Source organism: Hylaeus anthracinus, unplaced genomic scaffold (genome assembly GCF_026225885.1).
Source record: "Hylaeus anthracinus isolate JK02 unplaced genomic scaffold, UHH_iyHylAnth1.0_haploid 2, whole genome shotgun sequence".
Taxonomy (NCBI): domain Eukaryota; kingdom Metazoa; phylum Arthropoda; class Insecta; order Hymenoptera; family Colletidae; genus Hylaeus; species Hylaeus anthracinus.
The window spans coordinates 3,693,529-3,716,372 of NW_026534838.1; the positions used below are offsets into that span (position 1 = coordinate 3,693,529).

The 22,844-nt window shown below is 46.8% G+C and overlaps 1 protein-coding gene across 2 annotated transcripts in view; it reads right to left on the reverse strand.

Moving 5' to 3' along the window:
• LOC128893021 (LIM domain-binding protein 2) overlaps positions 1–22,844 on the reverse strand; it is a 175,582-nt gene that overhangs the window by 101,496 nt on the left and 51,242 nt on the right. The gene's annotated exons all lie outside the window — the stretch shown is intronic.

Sequence of the window (22,844 nt, forward strand, 5' to 3'; positions counted from 1 at the left end):
GAAGAGAATACATCAAGTAATATATGTGGAATATGGTGTTGAGAAATGTAGCCAAAATTGAAGCGTTTTGAGTAAATTAATTCTTATATTTGGATTCCACTAAACTAACATTTAGATTCTGGTCCACTAAAACTACCTTAGTCAACGCGTACCTATTACACACAGAACTACATCTTTCTAATCAGAGAAAGAATAAACAAACTAATTTTTCAATAAAATTAAATCGTACAATAATTATCCCGAGAAATTTCAGTGTTGTTAATAATCTTGCACTGAATCAATCATAAATTATTGATACAATCCCGAGCAAAATGATTTCTCCCCAAACGTATGAGACTACGCACGAAGTGTTTTGATAATAGAAAGCCTAAAGGAATCAGGAGGAGTTCGATTCTATTTGGCACACTACTGGTCGACGAACGGGAAGCCGTATCTTCGTCAAAGTCCGCTGAAAGGCAGTTTCACTTTCCGCGCGATCCGAATCGCCGGTGGTCCCGACCGGCGCGAGATTGATTCAGCTAAGATCGCGGAAGCCCAGAAATCCGATTTATCGTGTTCGGGGTCAAGTTGAGCGCATTTGTACGCTGCAATGAAGAAGAATGGTCTTCCTACTCGACGCGCGGCGCGTGCGGAAACGACCGAATCCGGAATCTTTCGCGGCAACGAAATTTTTTCTTCTATCTTTCTGTAATATTTTGATTGAACTTCGATCTTTATTTTTGTAAATCCTTTCACCGAAATAAAAGGCATACGTCGAACGTCTAGACAGCAAAAAAGAATAGATCCAACAATTACAAACAATTCTAACCAGACAATTTTCTATTTGTCCTCAAAAAATTCATGAATACTCTCCCTTTTTCGGAGCGTCCTACGAAGGCTTCGTCGCTTAATTAAATTAACGATTCGTAATTTGCGGAGGAATAATTGAAAATTCTCTGTCATTACCGTGAAACGAAACGGACCAGATTCACAAAAGCCCGTACGAAAGGCGATTCGTATCTAGGAGCATTTGCCTGTAAATTCGCGAGCTTTCCACCGAAGGCCAGTTTTTCGTGCATCTAGCTTCGAAAAGGCGGCGACGACTTAATAACCGGATTACCACAGGAGTAATTTGGGATTAAAAAGTAATCGACTCGGTATCGTTCCGGTCCCCGTAAGGAAATATCCTACACGCTCTCGCGAGTCGCCGCGCGGCGGATACCAGATTAACCGGATGAAGAAAAATGGGAACGACGGAACTAAATGGAGGGGTTGGTCGCGGAAAATTTGAGCGTCTCAAAGTACGGACAAAAATCTGGTCTCGACACATTTGTTCGCTGGAATGAAAATCCACGAAACAGTGAAAAATTCGTACAGGGTAGACTGCGGATGTTTATGCAAATTCATATTTTCACAGACGTCTTATTTTCTGAACGGTAGAAGAAGTATATTACTGTAAATGTTTTATATATTTTTGTGTTTGTGCAGATTCTTGCGAACTTTACCATCGACTCGTCAGATTGCATAAATGTTCACAGTTATAAGTAGACTGCGGATTTGTATGCATTTATAGGAAATTCGAATGTGTAAGAAACTACAAAATGCACACAACGTGCTATTATATAAACAAATATTGAAAGTAGAGCTTATATTATTCCTATTTAGGGGAGTAAAATGAATTCCTATTTAGGTTCAATTTTCGTGGGTACGTTTGCTAAGATTTTATTTTGCACAAAGATCCGCAATCTACTTATAAGCTATTAGTTTTATATATGAAAATGGTGTAAAAATTGTAAGATAGTATTTGTTTTGGTAAAGAAAGCAAATAAAATTATTCGTCGTCCCCTTCATCTACGTTTCTCAATTTATCTCCATTACCTATACAGAGTGCGTTCGCAGAATTTACGTTGCTTTTCGTTGTGCAAAAAAACTTCTTAGGAGAAAGTTACGCTGTTTGAAGGTCCACGTGTAAAGGATGAAATTTCGAAAGTCATTTTCTAACGAGATTTCGAGGTCATCGGTGCTTTTTGTCAATGGAACGATATACCTTCGTTAAAGTAATGTTGTAGCTGACGAAATAACGAGTTCCTTCGACACTCCATTCCTTCAAAAATAGAATAAATACAACGTGGCGACCATGACGCGTTAAAAAGGATAAGAGTGTCCACAGAATTTTCTCTCACGAAGGGATCACACCTACCACGACACGAGCGTATCGAAAATTCTTTTGCCCATCCAGAAGAGGCTACTCCAGATTGTCGAGGGCGCGTGGAACAGGTTCGAAACGGTACAAAGCTAATAACAAGGCCCTAACCGCGACCTAAGGAGCAGGACAGAGACTCAGGTAACTCGGTACTCGGCGCGCAGGTAGACTTTGAGACAAGAGGTATCATTGTCCGAGTGCCGGGAGGCCGCAAGGCGACCGTTTACAAAGCGCTGGAAATTCCAGGTACCCTCCGCGTCGTTTAACGGAAAATAACAAAGTTTTCCTAACCTCTCGTCTTCGCCGTCGAGGATCGCGTCGGTCGTCGTCTTGTTTTCGTCGACAAATAATACCGTTTTCCGCGGAAACGAAGCGCCCGTCTCTCTTCCATCTCGTTTATCGTATCCTGACGTCGCCGGGAACCGTCGTCGACCCACATCCCGCGGAAGGTGGTACAAATTTTCGCGAAAGGAGAAACTCCGCGAAGCACCCCTGACGCAACGTGGAAGGTCTGGTCTAAATATTTCAGCGCTTCTGAGAAATCTTTATTTCTTCTTCTTGGCGGTTTTGTTGTAGCTTCGGACAGTGCTTTCCAAAGTACGAGAAAACTTCGGGAGCACGAAAGAAAATTTGTTAAGAGGGACGGATAGATTTGTCTAGTCGAAGAAAGAAACAAAAGGAACGAGACGATATTATATCAGGGGGATCGAGAAGTAATCGAAATGTCTTGGAAGAATTTTTCCAAACAGTTTTTGAAGGATGTTCACGACATCTATGAACATTCGATCAAGTCTTATTCCTCTGTAAGGAATATTCTTATATTCTGTTAAATAAATATCCTTCAGTTTTTATAGACATAGGGGGTACGAATATTTATGGGACCGCCTGACTGTGGGTATTGGCAGTATAGAAAAAACATAGAAAAAGTATAGAACGCATTTAACACTGAACCCACCACAAATTCAAACTGTAGCATGCAGTTCTTATATCCAACACAATGAACTGTCATCGAAGCAGTTCAGTTTTCTCATAATCGACGCCACCCCAACGAAGATTGGAAGACACCCTTCCCCTCGATCCTCGCCTCTCGCATCCTGAATACTCAAGAACCGCGTCTAACCGAAGCTAGAAGACGCTCGGGGGTCCTGCAACGACCTTCGGAGTGTTCCTATGAAATTTTCAACGCGTGGGTGGTGCGTTCCTGGTCCGCACGACCTCTGGCATCGGCCAAGAAGCGCAGGCAGAGGGGGAGCAGAGCGGTCCGTTCCACGGATAGACTACCAAGAATTCCTTGGGACCATTAATCTGCTCTCTGCGACACCCGGGGCCCCGTTTCCCTCCCCCTTTTTCCGTCAGCCAGCCCCCCCTTTGGGTCAGGTAAGCGTGGCCGTGTACCCAAGCCCGATCCAAAGGCATTGTCCGAGCGATGCCGATGAAACGGGCCAGGTTGTTGGCACCGATCAGAAACCACTATCGCGACCGGAAGCAGCCACGATCTTCGGTTCTTCACGGCCGAGGGGAGGGAGGGAGAGAGAGAGAGAGAGAGCTAATTGCACTCGTGAGAGAGGGGGGGGGGGGATACGCCGACTGTCGCAAGAGAGACTGGAGAACGAGTCGTCGATGAAGGTGATCCTTCAGAGTCGGCGGGAACCGGATTTTCAAGTCGAAATGGGCAAAACGAGATCGAAAGAGGGTAATTGATATTCGAGGGCGGGAATGATACCCGGGAATTAGACTCGTGACGTCGCGATTGGAGGAGACGAGGAGATGATTAGGTGCTGGACCCCTTTTCTTCGAAAGGGTGTGCAAAGTGCTAGGTGCGATTGTAGTTGACGAAATTCAGACCTTCGTTTGATAGTTGATAGACATTGTTCTCTCAGCATTGAAATTAAGTTTTTTAGGTCCCTAATGGAAAGTCCTGTCACCCGTTTCTGGGCGACGTGACACGATCAACGTGTTTACCCTTTGCACTCGAAGCCTTTTTTCCTAGTATCCACCAGCGTTTCTAAGGATGCTTTCTTAACATTCTATCGCCACGAATGCTGAGCTATCGAGATCTGAGAGTAACGTCACCTTTCGTGACACTTCGAGCTCCAAAGAAATTGTACCTAAAGAAACATTATCGCCGATGGATTTGCTGCGGTGAGACCTAATGGTGAAACCTAATGGTGAAACCTAATGGAAACCCGAGAGTCTCGAGTGCAAAGGGTTAAGTCTACCTAGCACCACGAGAAGACAACCCGCACAGTGGCTTCCTTAACCACTAACCACCACCAAGGACCCCTCCGAAGTGTCTTCCATCGCCACTCCTGTAGGTCCCCCACAGAATCGTTGGAAATTGCGTCCAGTCACCCGGTAGCCCAGAAAAATTCCTCATTCATACCGTGGAAGGCGACCCACGCGAGTTTCCGCGCGGCAGGTAGCCGGTGTCTGAGACGGGGCCCGGCTCAGGAATCCTCTCAGGTGACTGTTCGAAAGTTCCGTCAGCGGTACCCTGGGAGGGTCCGTCGGAGGAGCTCGCGGAGGCAAGTCAGACCAGGCCAGAGCCAGGCAGGCAGACCGACGGGCGTCGCGCAAGAAGGAACAATTAGAGGCCAAATAAAGATGAAGAAGCGAGTCACAGTCGAGCGAGTTCGCAACGAGCGTGTGTGTGATTTCGGTCACGCCGCGCGAGCGCCTGTACGTTGACCCCCGGAGAAAGAGGGGAAAGGAGAGGAGAGAACGGAAAAAACGAAGAAACACCGGGGGCAGGCAGCTGAAAAAGGGAGGGAAAAAGACGCCGAGAGATCGACGTACGGTGGAGCTGTAGTTGAACGGGGGGGGCGAGAGGGGGATAGCAGCGGGTGGAGAGGGGGAGAAGAAGCACAGAGGAGAGCGGCAGAGGGGGCAGAGAGCGAGGAGAGCATTTGCTCACCGTTCGTTCGTTCGTTCGTTCTTTCTTCCTTCGGTCGGTGAGGGTTCCTCGACTCGCCTCGCGGTTCGAACCCGCTCGTTGCCACCACGGAGAGAGGCCGGAACGAGAAGGGAACGGACGGAATGGGGGACCGAGGGGGGATCCTCTCGTGCAACGGAAAGAAACGACTGGACGAGGAAAAGGTACGAAGAGAGAGGCGGCTGGAGAAACGTTCAGGAGGCTGAGAACTCACTCCGAGAGACCGAGCAACCGACGTACACAGGTTCACCGCGAGTTAATCGTGCTCACCGTTCGATGATGCTCGGGGTCCGCTCCGAACGGACCCCCCCTCTGCCGCTCTGGGGAAATTTTTCATGCTCGAGGGGGGCGAGATCCGATTGGGGACCAGGTGACGCGACGAGGGTGGTGTATGCCGGACTGCGCGGCATAGGTCTGAGAACTGCGACGTACTTTGTATGAACAAAGTCGATGGCGCGGCGACGTCTGGCAATGACTTTATCATAGCCAGGGTATGCAATGTTTGGACAGCGGTATTACAAAGTCGCTGACCACTAACGACGAGAGTTTTTCCACCCCTTCCTGGTTGCTCCTTGAGGTCGATATCGGAACATCGCGTGACTGTGTAATAAAGTTTACTCTTGGTATCGTTACATTTCGTCTATACGATTCATTCGTCCCTGTAACATCGTGAAGTGGGACTTGTTTTTTGCACGTGATAGGTTACACCTAGCACGAACTCTTTGATACTCAGGATCAACGACGATCGACCTTCTGTGCGTGCTGCTGTAGTCAGTCTAAGTGTTCGTACCCTCTGTGTCTTTTTAAGAGATTCGTCTAAATTAACACTTTCGCTGCGGACGAAATAAGTAGCCGTTAGCTGGGAGCTGCAATTATGATATTTTCTTGATGACAAGTTTCTTACGATTTATCTAATATGGTTATTTTGAAAAATATATATTCGTGGTAACCTATTTTATATATAGTATGATTGTCGAACAACAAAACTGAAAAATAACAAAAACAACCATATATTTTCAGTTGGACGCACATGTGCAGCATCCCCGCAGCGAAAGTGTTAAACGATAGATTTGATGTTTCCAAAATAAATATTCCTTTTCTTCTTATAAATATAACGTACGTGAACAAACATCACGCTTGTGTGTATCAGTAATGAAAAATTGATTCGAAAACATCGTATCAACTGTTTAACATGTTCACGCCGGCGTGTACCACTGATGGCTCACGCCTGCGTGTCCAGCAGATGGCCTGCACCACCGCGCCGCCCCAGAAACACAAGTACCAACGACGTTCACCGTGTTAATTTAGACAAATGTCTTCAAGAAACATAGAACGTACCGTGCGTTCGACACATCGATCGGTTGTTCATCGAAACCCAGTTTCGATACCAATTCCAAAGTTGCGGGACAGCCGATGGTCAAGGGCTAGCATCGCAAAGAAGCGATTTGGAATCCGTAATGAGATCTGTAGGTAGAGGAGGACCGAAGGCTCGTTGAATTCGAGCGGGTAGCCCGTGCAACGATGTCGCCAAGGAGTTGGTAGATAGTTGCGGGTTAGATTGGGGCTGATTGGGTAACCGCTAAGTATATCGAGCTTAGAGTACTTCAGGAACCTTCGTACAAGGGCACGATGCTTGTTTGCTCAATGACGGTGGGCTACCGAGGCGTTTGCGGATCTACAGGTGACTAGCTACGTTCCGCTATCCTTCCTGTCCTCTCATCGCCGGATTAATTACGTTTTCGGACCGTTTCGAACCGCTCGGTGGACGCGAATTAAAAGACAAATTTAGAGAGGGAATTAAAGTCCGTCGCGGGAGCTGGAACTTGCGTACAAAGAGCTTCTTTTGTTGGAGCGAAACCTTGTAAAACGAGAGAGAGGAGTTGGGAATCGAAGAGAAATTAAAATCTCTTCGGGGTTAGGTATCGTTTACCCCGCGATCTTATTGTCGAACCCTGTCAAATCCCGAGAGACGAAAGTTGCGATCGAGCGTTTCATGGATGAATGGAAATTAAAATCGTTTAAAGCAGGCGTTTGCCCCGCGAAAGTCGCCCCCGAGCCAGGAACACGCTCTCCTCGATTGGATTCCATTGTGAAAGCGGCTTTAGGTGACGCGTGACAAATCCCGGCGCGGAGCACGCGTAATACGCATGTCGAATACACATGAACCCGCTCTTAAAGGGCTCGTATCCACGCCTCCAGTGTTCCGGTACAAGATTACTTATCGGCCGCGACAGGATACTCTACTTTAAAGAAGCCACTCTCGCGCCCCTGCCGCGGCGATGTTTTCGATACGTCGGCCGGTCGACGATTATCGGGCGTAATGACGAGTCTTCTCGTCGATGCACCCTGATCGGTTCGATGCTTCTCGTTTCCACGCTCTTGCAAGCCGGACAGAGCAACCAAGTGTTTACATACACTCGTAAACATCGAACCTACCATTTAATTTAAACGAGAAAGAAGTAATATACTAAAAATTCAAATGTCATTTTTCTGTTCACAGGTCATATCGTACGTGTACATATTATAAATAATTATTGTAATATCATATGGCAAGGAAAATAAACTCTGTTTACGGGGAAACAATTTCTAGTTTGTTTCGGAAATACAAACAGTATTGTATAGTACGCATATGTACAGTATATATTGGATTGTCCAGAAAGTTCGTGGCAATTTTTAAGAAATTTTTAAGAATTGAATTTGAATTTTGATGTATATATTTATTGAAATGTATAGGTACCGTTTTGTTCCGCAACCTTCTCCACCTTTTAAGAGATGTACGCATGTTATTTGTTTTTAGTGTTTCCGATATATTAAGACCTGTACCACGTACGAAAAATCGGCATGAACTTTTCAGACAAACCAATATATTACCATACAATATTACAGTATAACACGTATAATATTACAGTATATTACAGTATAATACGTATATTGTATGGCATACTCAACGAGCTACACTGTCCCTACTACTACTGTCCCGAAGTGTCAGGCGAATCGGTCCTGCGGGACGATCGATGCAACACAGAAGCGAAACTGTCCGCGAAAGAGGAACACTCGACGAAAAGTGTCGAGTGCCACTCGTCGGATCTGAATCTTTCGATCATCCGGCGCGCTTACCCTTTGATCTGTCCCCGCTCGATCATCCCCCGCTCCCCCGGGCACTCTTTTAATTACTCTGATTTTTCACGCGTTCCGCGTTCCCCGGCCGTGAGGGCAGGGAAACAGGGGAAGAAAAAAAAGGAGAGACTGCTACTTGTCGCAGGGTAGCGCCTGCTAAACCGATATCTTTCAGCGTCACGGATTCTTTGAAGTGTATCGACTCGAGGGACTACCCCAACCGCCGGGTGTATCGCTGCGGCTTTTAATTACGCGCCAATTAATTAACACACCGCTCCTGCTGTTTCTTTTTTCATCCTCCTCACTTTTTCACCGCCTTTCTCTCCCTTTCGTCGGTGCAAGTTTCTCCCTCTCTCTCTCTCTCTCTCTCTCTGTTTTTTTTTTATTTAGCCGGACGTAGCCACGCGGAGCCATTAGAGGCTGTAACGCGACCGCGCCACCCTTTGCCGTGCCAGCGAGTTGTCTCGTTAAGAAATTAACCGCGAATTAACGCTGTTTTACCGCATAATTAGATGACCTGCAAAGATTGCCCCTTAATCCGCCGCGACGAACCGTTTTCCCCCTCGATATCTCGTTGCAAACAATACCCCGCATTGTATCCTTTCTTCTTCCCTTTCGTCAGCCGACTCTATTTCTAGCCGCGTTTAATCGCTCGCGGATCTTCGAAATGCCATTCCTAATGAAACTTTCCGCGCCCGTGGGGAGGAGAACATAAACCTCTAGTTATAATTGTTTCGAAATTGACTGCGCCACGTGCGGGGAACGCCCATGGGAGTTCGAGAAACGTAACCAAGCGAGATCCTAGGTTTTCGCAAACGGCGTACGTCCGTCAAAAATTTGACGAAACTTTCTGAATCGTCGCAAGTAGCTTCGTGCTTCTTTAAAGTAAAGGAAAGAATTTCTATTGCCGCATATGTCTCTCAAAGTGGGACAAGTCGAAGGAATTTAAAATAATAAATTGCATATATAAATCGTCGCGCATTCGCGATGATCGAGTACCGATTCGCACAATCACGAGAGTAATCGAAACTTCGATAAACCGTACTGATTAAAATCCGCGCACTCGACGTCCCCCCGGGTTTCAATTCGTGCGCGAGTAGCAATCGAGCCTTACGGAATCGATAAATTAATGACTACAGTTCTGAGCTCCGCCCTCGCCACTCGAGGGCCCTAAGTGCAATTTAAAAATCATCGGCGTGAAAGTCGTTACATGGAGATTTTCCTATCAAATCCGACGGCTAAACACGGCCACGAGCTCGCGTTTTCCTTTATTTCCGAACGGTCGTGGGAGTGGGGGTGGAATCGATGATTGACGCGTAGTGGGTGCGTAATGTTTTTTTTTCTTTTTTTCTTTTTTTTTTTTTTTTTTAATATATCAAACACATTCCCGACCGCGTTGTTTCTTCCACCTCGACGCCCGTCGAAATAATCGACGTGACCCCCCGCGGGTCGTTGGAAAAAACCGCGGCGACAAAAGCACGCGGACCGCGTCGAACGCGAAAATCAAAATAATTAAACGCCGCGATGACGTTACACCGTGTCGTTCCGACGACCCTCGAGACGATACTCCGAAAGCACTCTCTCCTCAGGGATCATTAAAAGGATGGGGGGTCGACGAAGACCACTCAAGCGGGCCACGAGGAATTTTTTTTTTATCGTGAATATAGTAGAAATCCGCTCCAACGTTCGCGGAGATGCGAGGAAAGCGATCCCGGGGACCAAAATGCGGTCCTCGTGTGATCAGATGAGTGTTGTGTATGTCGGCCATGCGCACTTTCTTTTGAAATGTACGATAAAGATTTCGTTACAGGTATAGGTAAACATTCTGTTGGTAAAGTTGAAAACCGATTGAAGTTAGGCTTCGGAATATGCTCTTGAATGAGCAAAGTTAAACTGAGAGAAATGAGAAGTAAATTATTTTCGATCAAGAAAAAACATGGACTTGCGCCATAAAATGGAGGGAAAGTCAAAGTTTCGAGGGATAAAAAGAGAAAGAAATGAAAAGTGTCGAAACTTGACAAATTGGAGATACTTTTCGAAAAATCAAAAAGTGTTATAGAGGACGAATTCAAATATTTCGTATTTACCTGGACAAGGATTCTGCGTATGCTTTCGAGTGGACGAAAGTCGAACTGGTCATTTAACCGGAATCGCAAAAGCCGAGCATAGAAAATGCTTTATAAAAGGCGAGATACGAAATTAATCGTGTCCCGTTCGTAACGCGGTCGTTTATTTTCTTCCCTTTCGGCTTTTCCTTTTCTCGGGGCGATATTCTCCGGTGTCCCTTTGCAGAGCGGCGAATGAAAAATAAATTTCGTAGATGGTATCTTGAATTATTCCGCGGCACGAGAGAAACTGTCGTTCACATTGTTGCTCGACTTTCGTGCACGGACGATATTACTTAAAATTTACTTTTTCCTTCGATCGAACGTTCTTCGATGTTTGAATTGTATTTTTGGTAAGATACCGAGGTGGATTGTTTTCGAAGTCTCCACCGTTTCCGTAAAGAAACGATAGATTTTTGTTCAGGTTCATATATATCAAAATCACGCCACCGCGAGGCAAATAACTTCGATACGAACGGTATCTGTAAATTTTAGTACGCGGTCCCAAAAATGACGGCGAAAGTAACGAATTCCTTCCTGGAACCAGGAAACAAGTACTCGGTTTGTTTACTATTTGTGGAAGTCGCGTTCATCGATCCAAGCGAACGATAAACAAAGTCGTAGCGTCAATTATTCAGCGTGAGAGCTCCGCGAACATTTTCAGTAGCGAGTGTCTCTATTTTGTCGGTCGATCGACGCTCACCTGGCTGAACGTAATTAGAAGCGGAATAATTAGAAAACATCGCGATCTGGCTATCAAAGGAGAGACGTCGTCGAGTGGACCTCGCGGTACCTCGTAAAAAGTTCCAGCCACTCTCGAACTCGGTCGTGGAATGATCTCGGAGGCCAAAAGTGGAGCGAAAAGCAAAGGAGAAACTTTTCGCGGAGCAATCTTCGATCCCGCGTGTTCTCCGTTGGTTTTTCTTTTCTTTTCTTGTTTTCTTTTTTTTCTTCTCTTTTTCTTCCCTCCACGGCCCGTTCCGGCGAATCGTAAAAGTAATAGATACGAGTGGCGTTATGAATCTTATTTACGGCGTGTGGACCAAAGAGTGAGTCGTAATTCACTCGGTCGAACGAGTACCTTTCTCGCGTCGCGTTACTCTTTGATCTCGAAAGGAGAAAAGTAAAAACGTCGACGGTGCCGTTCTAAGCACCGATAATTTAAATATAAACGCGACGAGTGCGCAAAGAATACCTCCGTGGAGTTTCCTGAAACGTTCACGGTGTACGGAACGGTGAACACGTAGTTAACCCTCTTACAAGGAATTCTTTCCAAGTGTCCGTCCTTTTCTTTCGGAAAATATACTCTGCACGATATATGGAACATCGAAATATATTCGACACGTCTTTTCTCATTTTAGTCCATTTCCATAATTGAGAGATCATTAAAGGATCCCTCAAAGTCCATAAATAAAAGTACGAAACGTCCGAGTCTATAATTTTGCACAACGAATATTCGTTGTATTTACGTTCGATATTTCGTATACCCTTGCATACTTTTAATTCTTCACGGATGCAAATCCTATTGATAAACATCCGCAGTCTAATAAGAAGAAGATCGTATTCGTCCAGGTACCATCTAAAGAAATCAAGCTCGCTGTTCAAATCTCCCGCGCTACCCAATAAAACTATTCGTAAAAATATTTTTCGACAGGTTCATCCATTCGCGAGACATCGACCCGTTCCTCAACGAACGAAACACCCTGTATAACCAGAGCGTATCTACATCTTTCCACGACTCTATATCTGCCACTTTTGGGCGAGAACGAAATTCAAGCACGCGTTCGATTCGATAAAGAGGCGAGGATTTACCATCGCGGACCGAACTGTGAAATTCGCCAAGAGAGATCTTGATTGTTGCGTGAACCGTGGGTCACGAGTACACCCTAATGATTCGTCTCTCGAGAGCAGCATTGAGAACCGCTGGCTATGTTCGGTCGAGTCTAGCGAGGGGGTGAGGAAGGAAGGAAGGTAGGTGTGGGTAGGAGAGGGTAGACCAAGAGTGCAAGAGAAAGAGGGGGATGGGGAGAGAAGAGAGACAGCGAGAAATACAGAGAAGGGTGCCGGTGGGGGGATTGGATGGAGCAAGAGGGAGAGGGAGGGAGAGGTTGGTGCCAGGGTAGGTTTTGATCAATATCTCGCCCCCACTCCGTACCGCCACCCTTCGTGACGGTACACCATGCCCCCACCAGAACCCCATCACCCGACCACCATGAATAACCAAGACCATATAGCGGCCTGCAGATTAAATACATCGTGGTACCATACGATCAAACCACCCTCAACCAAATCCAACCCCCTGCCACCCCATCCTCCTCCTCCTCCTCCTCCTCCTCCTTCTCCCACGCGCCCATCTCGCCTTCGCCGCTCACCGCCGCCTCCCTCCTCATCCCTGCTCCTCCCGTCCCCGCGACCCTGCAACCCTCCTCTTTAACAGCTACCGCCGCTTTCAACGTCGTCGACCATCGTGTTCCCGTAAGAACGACTGATTTGCCGCACCACCGAGCCGAAAGGGGTGGCCGCGGAGCGACAAAGAGAGCCCCAGGGTGTGGTGGGTGGACAGGCGGGCGAACGGTGGCCGTGTGTATGTGCGCGCAGCGCCACGGAAACCCCTTTTCCACCGCATTCCGATCTCTCGCGTTTTCCCACGGGACATCGCCGACGTGCAAACGTACGCTCGCAAGGACAACGTCCCCCCGGGGACCGTTTTGCGACACCACCCGATCGCGAATCCTGCCCCACCCGGAAAAGAACCCGGTTGAATCGCGCAACCCGCGGATTGACCGTCTTCGGACGTTCCCTCGGCTGACGGATGACATCCAGATCGGATTTGTATCGCGTTCGCGCCCGTGATAGAACCCCACGTGGTCGTCTATTCGCGAGGATTCACGGCAAGGATCACGCTCGAAACCCGGGTTACGACTTCTCGTCTTACGGAACGTCGAGATCCATCTCGTGGAATTACTGGGATAGACTCTATCAGGGCTCGTGGAAACGTGGACTTTAAGATGGAACGGAGAAACTGGAACGATTACCGGGTCCCGTGATGGGGATCGTATTCAATATCGCGAAACAAGGTACGATGTCGGTAAGCGATCGTTACTCGTGGAATGCGATATTCAATTGTACTGGGTCATACCCACGAGCTCCTGTCGCTCGTTGTTCCCTTCGAACGAAATTAGTTGCAATTGAGCCGTTCGCTGCACGAATCGATTAACGAAATGAAACAACAATTTTGTACATTTTTTTTTTCTTTTTTTTTTTAATAAATAAATAAATAATTTATTCAATGGCCAACAACATGTTGTAGTTTAATGGCGTATTACTCGGGAACGTTATTATAAATATAAAAAGATTATACCGAGTGCTTTGTCGCACCTTAATTTCAGATTTTTCATAAAGCGCAGTTAGTCGACTTTTAACGAGACATATCGATCGCTCGCTCTCAGGGACATTTCGTGACGGTACTGTATCACGTAAGAATTTAGGCCTCCCATTCCATGACAAGGTCACGTAGATATTTTTTTACCCCCCTCCCTCCTACGTAATTAATTAACTCTTCGCACTCGAGGCCTTTTTTTCCTAGTATTTGCCAGCAACTCGAGATGTTTCTTAGCATTCTATCGCCATGAATTCCAAGTTACCTAGATCTGAGTATAATGTCACCTTTACCTCACCGACAATCATTTTATCGACACTTCGAGTCCCAAACAAATGAAACCTAAGGGACTGAGAGTCACCTCTCGAGTGCAAAGGATTAATCAACGGCTCGTAAACGCTTGTAATAGTTCGGAATCCGTATCACCTAATTAAATCAAAAAATTCCCCACCATTCGATCCCATCACTGAACGCCACGGTGGAGAACATTTCTCGATGAAAAAGTAGGCTGGTCACACGACCACCCTCGAATTCGCGAGTCGGGGGAACCGGTTGAAAATAATTGTCCGTATCTGAGAATAATGGAGGCCGCACGGAGACTCGAGACCTGGCGGTTTGCTATTAGGCGCTAATTTAGTTGTAAGCCGTAGAGTTGTCAGGAGTGAAAGGGATCCTCGGGGACGATGTTCATCCTGACGGACGAGCGCCGCTACTCCAGTTTCTTCGAGGAACGTATTAAAAGGGGATGAAACAGTCGAGCCACTGCGAAGAATTTCGCGAAACTCGATCCCCTCCAACGTCTCCGGCGTTGAATGGCGAACCTCTAACTCCGCGCGACGTACTATGCCGATAGATGTTACGTGTTCCCTCCCTCATAACAGAATTCAATATTTTCCTTCGTTGCAGACAGAACATGGTTTGTTTACCAAGCTTCCAATGATTTGTTGCAGCTCTCTCGATCTCGACTAACCGATCGAGGATAAATCGATCAATCGCTAGGAATTTGGTAACGTCGCATTCGTTTGGTTGATTCGTAAATAGACCACGGATGTTTATGCATTTACGGCGAGCGAAATTGTGGGACGATCTACGAGGATGCACGCGAATGTAAAAATATATAAAGTGCACAGATCGATTAACTCCGTGAAATAAAAAATCGAGAAATGCGACGAAATAGTGCACAAATAATACTAAGTAATAATAATCCGATGTAACTTGTCCTCGATGAAGCTAAAAACAAAAACTATTTCCGAGTCGACCTTATAATTGAAAATTGAATTATTCCGGAAACTCGATCTAGGCATTTTAAAAAAATATATTTAAAATTTGTCCCTGAAGAAGTTAAAAACAACAACTATTTACGAATCAACCCTGTTTAGGAAACTCTAGATCGCCTACGAAATTCCAAAAGGAATAGTACAATTTCCGTCATCGACCCTTTATTCCAAATACAGTTCGTCGGAGAAAACCTGTGGCTCACCAGCTATGTAACGTGTGACACGGCATGTGCGTCCGCACGCGTGCCGATGGCTGCGTATAAATCAAGTATAGACAATGCACGCTAAGTATTAGCATTTCAATAAGCGGCACGAGCTGCGGCAGCATTAACCACGGGCGGCTGCGGTGCACTTTTTACTAGAACGCGGTTGCGCTATGGAGTCACGTGGTGGCTCGTTCGCGTCAGAAGCGGCCAAACATTCTAATCCAGATACAAAATTTCATCCCCTATTTCTCCATACGTATACCAATTCATCTTTCTAATTACATTTATACTATTCGTAGCAAGTGAAAGTGCGAGAAAATTGACAGAATCGCAAGACTAAAACATGTTCAACGTTTTAGGTTTAAAAGATGAGAAACATTTTCATTCGAATCTCAACCTCAATCTCAATTTAAATCCCTACACGTTTCTTATTATTTTACAAGTAATTCTGTTTATACTCGACATTTCGCAGTACCGTCAACTACAAGACCGCGAATATCTGACAAAAATAGTATACCGAATAAGTAATCCGTCATAAAACATCCTAATACGTATATTACAGATAACTGAAGTATATATAAATACACCCGACCGTATTCAAACATTCGTTTCGGTTTCGCAATGTTTAACGTTTCAGGCCACGATGCCCTCTCGACCGGCAACGCGGTTCATTATCGTTGACGTAACTAATTCACCGTCTAGTATGCGACGAGTCGAATATCGCGCGCCATTGGGAGACGTTTCGCGACGCTGACAGCTCTCGTCACATGTCTTCGCGACGTCCTCGTTCTGCAATCGCAGGCAATAACGACGCACGAAATTTCCACGCGAAGACAGACACGAGGAAGAATGGATTTTAATTCGAGCTCGAATAAAATTTCCCGAATGTACGATCGCTTCGGTGCGTCACGATTCGGGCACGGTGGGTCGCGAGACGGTTTTCAGAGGCGATCAGTCGGTTGTCTAAGGCTTAGAGCTTTTTCGCACGACGATACGCGTATGCAGGATATACCGATGGTACACATAATGTTATGGAAGCGTTCAGACGACGATTCTCGCGAGATACAGTATCGCGATACTGATTTTCGGTATCCGCGGTTGGTCGGCTGCCGGCAACTTTTTCTGCGTCGGGACGAAACATTGAAATAGATGCGAGCATTCACACGACGCTGCGCACTATCGGCGAATTCCTTCACCTTCCTCATAAACAAATTTTAGACATAATAATTGAAGAATTTACATGGATCGTTACAAAGTTCTTCGAATAAAATATGAAAAGCTCCCGTTTCTTCTCTTATATTATTAATAGGATGAACTCAATATTTTCTCTTAACTTTTCTACTTTTAGTAGCTGTTTTATGTAGAAAGCAAATGGATAAAGCTTCAATCTCATCCATTATTTCAGAAAGGTTTTCACTAACTAAGAACGCGTGTTTCTCAAACGAGACCCGATATGTTTAACTGAAAAACAACGAAAGCTACGAAATTAATTGGATACAGTATCGCATAAGTATCTCGCTAGCAGATACGTATCGCGTATCGTTAAGCGTCTCCCGCGGGTCAGTCCGCGGCGCTGTTATTGAAATACTTGCTGCGTACTTACTCGCGCAAGTATTCGCGAGCTAAGAGGGCCAGCCGAACGAATAACGCGCGACGGGATAAATGTTTAGCCCGCGTGCAGTCCTGCCCGAACTATCGGAAAATCGATCTGACCGGGGTCCCGGGTTGATTACGGAACTCAAGAACCCGTGAAACTTCAAAAGCGGCCGTTTGTTGTTAGTTGCCGATTAGCAAACAGGTTTCACCCTCGCGGACCATCCTCCGGACTGGATGGGATCGGTGGCTCTGTTTGTATGGCGAGTATTGCCGCGCAAGAAAGGAATTACTCGATTCAATCGAACTTGCAAACGTTTCGATCGATTAGTCCAAGACGAGGATGTAGAACCTCTCGTCCTCCGGGCTTGTCCCTCTTTATCTGTCTCCCTTGGACGCAATCACGAAGTTTCGCGGGGATTACTTCGACTGCCGCGTCCAGGAAGCGGTCATTTGTATAAACAGCCACGTCATCGCCGCGCCAGGGCGACCAGCGTCGACGCCGCAAAAATATTACCGTCCGCGGTTCTTCGTTCGCTCGCTCGCAGACTTCGAGGACTCCGTATTCGCTAGATAACGAACGCGGCGCCGATTGCGCGGGAATACGCGCGTCAGTACAGTCCCTGGGCAATTCGAACCTACGATGCCTTCCAGAATGACTCGTCAAATTGTAATGCTCTTATGCATAAGAGAGGGAAGATGAGAGAGGAAAGATGAGAGAGGAAAGATGAGAGAGGAAAGATGAGAGATTGGAATACCGGATGAACCAGAGATGTGCGAGGAAGAAAGTTAAATCCATAGAAAAATGTTTATGGCGTTGATGACACCTGTTTGCAACGCTTGGGTACTTCGAATGACCATTTGGAGACAAACTGTCGTATTTTGTCCGTCATATTTCGTGCAATTCTAGAGTATGCTAATCAATGTTTCGCAAACGTCAGACAAAAATTGCATCGCTGAATGGAGATGACCATGAACATCTAATGTTTCAACGAACGGAATCGATGGACAATGAGAGAAACTGTCGTGTTTCGTGCAATTCTAGATGAGTATCTTCGAAGCAAAAATAAATCAAATTTCAAGATTACAATCCATGATACATGGTCCTTGGAAAACGAGACACTTTCACTTAAATTTTGATACTAAAGCAACTGACACGTTCATTTGTATCTATTTCTATCTTGATGGGACAAATGATTAGTCTTAGAAACACTTTTTGAAATGCGAAAATACTTTACGTGGAACTAAATTGAATAATGCATGACACAATTAGAAATAATTCTCACATACCATATAGGAACTGTATACAAAAATTTGAAAATGGTCCTAGTGTTAAACCTTAATAAACGTGAATTTTCATGAACCTCCATAGTCTAACAACTGAAAATAAATATAAACAAATTTCTCACGCCATAAATCAATGATCCCATCTAATGACTCTGGATACCAGCAACAGAAACATCCCGACGAGGTTCAGTTTGGCCGCCGATTGCTTGCGAAGCAATCGCAAAGAGAACACCGTCCATCGACTAATCCCGACAAATTCCAGGAGGAAAGGACCCCATCCGGTTTCCACGAATCACCGGGGAGGACGCGTTCTCCGGGTAGCGTTTGGTACCGGTCGGGTCGTTGGTTCGCGTCGAGCGACCAGGAGCGATCCATCGCTTTAAGGTTGAAGCCCAGGTTCGTTGGTTCGCGGCTACGCCGTTGCTACTCAGGATTCCAGTTCTCTCCCCCTCCCCCTCTCTCTCACGGCTCTCGTTCGTTCCAGCTCGAATCCCCGCGCCCTCCGGCAACCCAACCCATCGCGTCAGGAACCTGTTCCGCCCTTCCCCTCTCTTGTTCGTTGTCTTGCGCCGTCCTCCGCTCTCTCTCTCTCTCCCTGGGAGAGAAAGAGACCGTCCCAGCGTCCTCCTCTACGCTGGGTTCTCGCTCGCTATCGCTAACGCGCGCGCGCTCGCGCTCCAGCGTCGGGCTGCTGCGCGTCTACAGCCGTAGATATTACTGTTGCGTGTGGGACGAACGGAGGGGGCAGAGAGAGAGAGAGAGAGAGTGGGGAAAGGAACGGAGAGCGAGAGGGACGAGAGGCGATAGAGAAGGACGCGTCGAGCTCCCCCGGTGCACGTGCGTGCGCGTAAGAGAGGGAGAAGGTACGAGAGATGCTAGAGCGAGCATAGGAGAAAGAAACTCCGTGCACGCGCTGCCATTGTTTGCAGCGTGTGTCTCTCTAGCATTCTACCTCTCTCCGGCGATCTCTCTGTCTCTCCTCTCTCTGTCTCTCCTCTCTCTCTGTCTCTCCTCTCTCTGTCTCTTCTGTCTCAGTGCCCTCTTCGGCGCGTCTCCTCGCTCGATCTATCCTGCTTTTTCTGTTCCCCGTCGCTCCCCTTCCAGCCGCTCCTCTGGTCTTTTTTTTCATCCGTTCGCTCTTGTTCCCTCCTCAGCCTCCCGCTCTCTGGTCGGCTCTCGCGGCTGCGGGTCTCTTCTTTCTTTTTTTTTTTTTTGCTTTATGTTTTTTTTCAGGTTGCTACGATTTTTGCCTACCGGGGCAAACGAGTGGCGGCTCACGCGGCCGAGGGCAGTGTAAATCGCGACGAAAGGGGACCCCGGAGAACGGTGGAACGACACCCGGGGAGAAGAGGTGGAAAAGTCGAGAGGATGCAAGGTTGCTGGAAGAAGGACGTAACTGGGCCGATGATCCTGCCTGAAGAGCGAGAGCTACTTACCTCGACCTTTCTTTACGTGGGCCTGCGCTTTTTCTCACGAACGAACGTGTCTCCCGTGCCTAGCACCCTCCCCCTCCGCCATGGAACTCCCTAACACCGCGGGAGACGCGAGAGTGGACGTTACCAGGACGATGATCTCGGCGAGGACCGTCTTCCCGCGCAAGACCAGAGATTCGAAATTCCGAATTGCCGCGCTATACTAGAACTCGGTCCATTCGATGAATATTTGAACAGAAAAAGAAGAACTCCAAATCTACCTATCAAACTACGGAACAGAGAAGGAAGAAGGTTCCTCGAAGAAAAAAGTCGACCCTCGAGGGGCGTATTTTATACAAAGATGCTAACCAAAGAATGTTAACCATCCGACCACCGAAAGTGTCGGCCAGGTGACACGAAGGAAGGACGAAAACGTTACCCCTGTTTGTACGATTGTTCCTTCTGTTCCGTCGGGGTTGTCCTGTCCACTTACACGCACCCTCCTTCACGGCTCACTTAACTCACGACATCCCCCTGAATCTTCGCCTATACTTGGCATTCCCCTCGAATCGCCGCGAGAGCCGCGCGTTTGACGCGCCACTGTCGAACCCGGTCGAGAGATCAGCGACAACGACAGCGTTAATCGACGTCGAGTTCCGTGCGATCGGTTCCGAGGAACCCCCCGAGAACCATTTCCCAAAGAAGAAGGGAGAGGAGGGCGCGAATACCGAACACGCGACTCACGAATTCTCGCTTCCTTGTTCCACAAGGGAGGGGGCGATGATTTCTCGAGCGCACGACTTCTAAACCAGTTTCCACTGGTAGATACGCCTCTTCTTTTCTAAGACGAGACCTTTTTGCGCCGTCCGATGACGAAAAAAGACAGGTCGTGGAAGCGGCAGGAAAACGGCAGGCGAGGAGAGAGGGGAGGGGGTAGAAGAAACGTAGACGATCCATGAGACACTCGGACACGCTCGTTTTTTCCGTCGTCTTTCAAACAGGTTTTACATTCGGCCAATATTGTCGTAGTAAAGTGTTCTTGTTTACCGTGTCGATAAGCTTGTCGCGTATCTTTTGAGCGGGTGCGCTCGTTGGGCGCCAATGGGCGCGGAGAGAAACCCGCTGGGACGACGAACGTGAGAGGGGAGGGGGGAGAGAGACCGAACTGCACACCGTGAGAGGGAGAGAATCGAACGCGCTGGAGAGCCGCAGGGTGAATCTTGGCTACGGACGAGGAACAGAGGAACGGATAAAGAACCGGAGGAAAAACAAAGACTAGGTGGAGCGCGAGAACGTGGACACGGGGGGGAGGAGGAGGAGGAGGGACGGCTGAAGAGAACGGGAAAGATGCGTAAGAAAAGTGGCAGGCCTACATTTCAGACACTGCTGGTCTCGTTATTTTTTCTTCCATTGCCTACTTCACTGTCTAGTTTTTTTTTTATTTTGGTCCTTTGCCTTGTCCACTCAAAGGTCCTAGAAGAAGGAGAGACCAGCGAAGACTCCCTGTAACAGGAAGGACCGACGGAAACGTTGACCAAACGAGGCGTCGAAGTAACAACATGATTAATATGCAATCCGGCGAAATTGATAGTTTGTGGGAGAGATGGGAAACCTGCCACCTGAAGACCATGAGTGGCCTTTGTTTATCATAGGGTTGCTATAGCGAGTCGCTAGAGGGGACAGTGATTTCACCCTTCACCCTATTCGAAATTAAGGAAATCTATGATATTTGTTAAAAAGGACTCTAAGAAGAGGTTGAAACGTCTCTATCAAATAGAACATTGTTCGAGCCTCTACGATACTCTGAAAGAGTAAAGAGGAAACTCTCCTGGGAAAGTTATGCGGGAACTAGACTAAAAACTGACGTCATCTTCAACCCTCTGTTCAAGATCAAGCAAAACTAACAAACAGTTATATTACACGAATTTTTAACAAAAAGTATCCCTAATTTTGATCAACGGGACTAAATAGAATAAACAAATGCTTCCGCAAGCCTCTAGTTTGATTTCCACTTCAAACATGTCCGAATCGATCCTTGTACTGATAAGGCATTATGTTGCCGGTTTCGATGACGATACCAATTTACCAAAGATGAACCGAAAGCGACAGGCAACGTTTCGTAGTCCTTCTCTCGGGAAACTTCTACTCCCCTCTCGTCTGGTTCTATTAATTTCCGTGGTTGGAAACTGCGCCCGGAACCGCGGCGCTCCGAGTGTCTTGCGAACGCAAATAGATCGATAGATCGATGCTAACGCGTGCGTAAGTTTAGCCGCAGCGGTGAACAGAGATCGCTTTCTGCGCCCGAATTCCCTCCGCGAACCACGGCCGCAGACATCGGAGGAATTGGAAACTCGTCGGCGGCGTTCCAGTCAGGGGAATGCTACTTTCCTCGAAAAGTCGAAGAACCACCGAGGGGAGAGCCCCGAACGCCTACGGGGGGTGCGAGGATCAATGGAAACGCGCTATTATGGGAAACTAGTAACCAAGGAGAGGTATTTTTAAAAGGCCGATAATCGAAAGTCGTAACGCGATCGAGTCGTATATCTGTCCATGCGTCACTGTACAACAGTATTATCGTTTACTCTTCTTCGCTGTAATCTCGTTACTGGACGGCAGATTTCACGCGTTTATGATCCGAACTAATATAATGAAACGTGCACTTATGCTAAACGAAATCACAATTTTATTATATTAATTGTAGAACAGATTGAAAAATCCGATAACTCAAGCGAAAGAGGAAAACTAAACGCAGCAACCGTGGTCGTTTTCTTTGGAAAAGTTGCGCGAGAAAATCGAGTGAAATTAGGGAGATTCATTTTTGGAGATCGACGCATTACTAAATCTCTAAATGATAAAGTTATAATATTGGGTTGTCCGGAAAGTCCATGCCGATTTTTGATAGGTGGTGCAGGTGGCGAATACGTCGAAATGGTTGGAAACAAATAACATATATGTGTACATCCCTTAAAAGGTGGAAAGGTTGTGGAACAAAATGGTAGATACCTATGTGAATCAACAAATATATATTACAATTGAAACGTGCCTTTCAAGTTTTCTTAAAACTTGGCATGAACTTTCTGGACCACCTAATATATATTAACAAATACAATATTCTCCTAATGAATATACAGGGTGTCCCAAAAGTCGCGGAGGAGCCGGAAATGGGGGGTAGCTGAGACGATTCTGAACAACAATTTCCTTTACAAAAATGTCGGATGGGGCTTCGTTAACGAGATATTAAGAGAAAACCCCGACCAATCAGAGCGCGCGTAGACCGTTGCAGCGGCCGCGGTAGCGAAGGCTACGCACGCGAACAAGTGACTCGACGTGCATCGAAGCATCGACCTAGCGCGT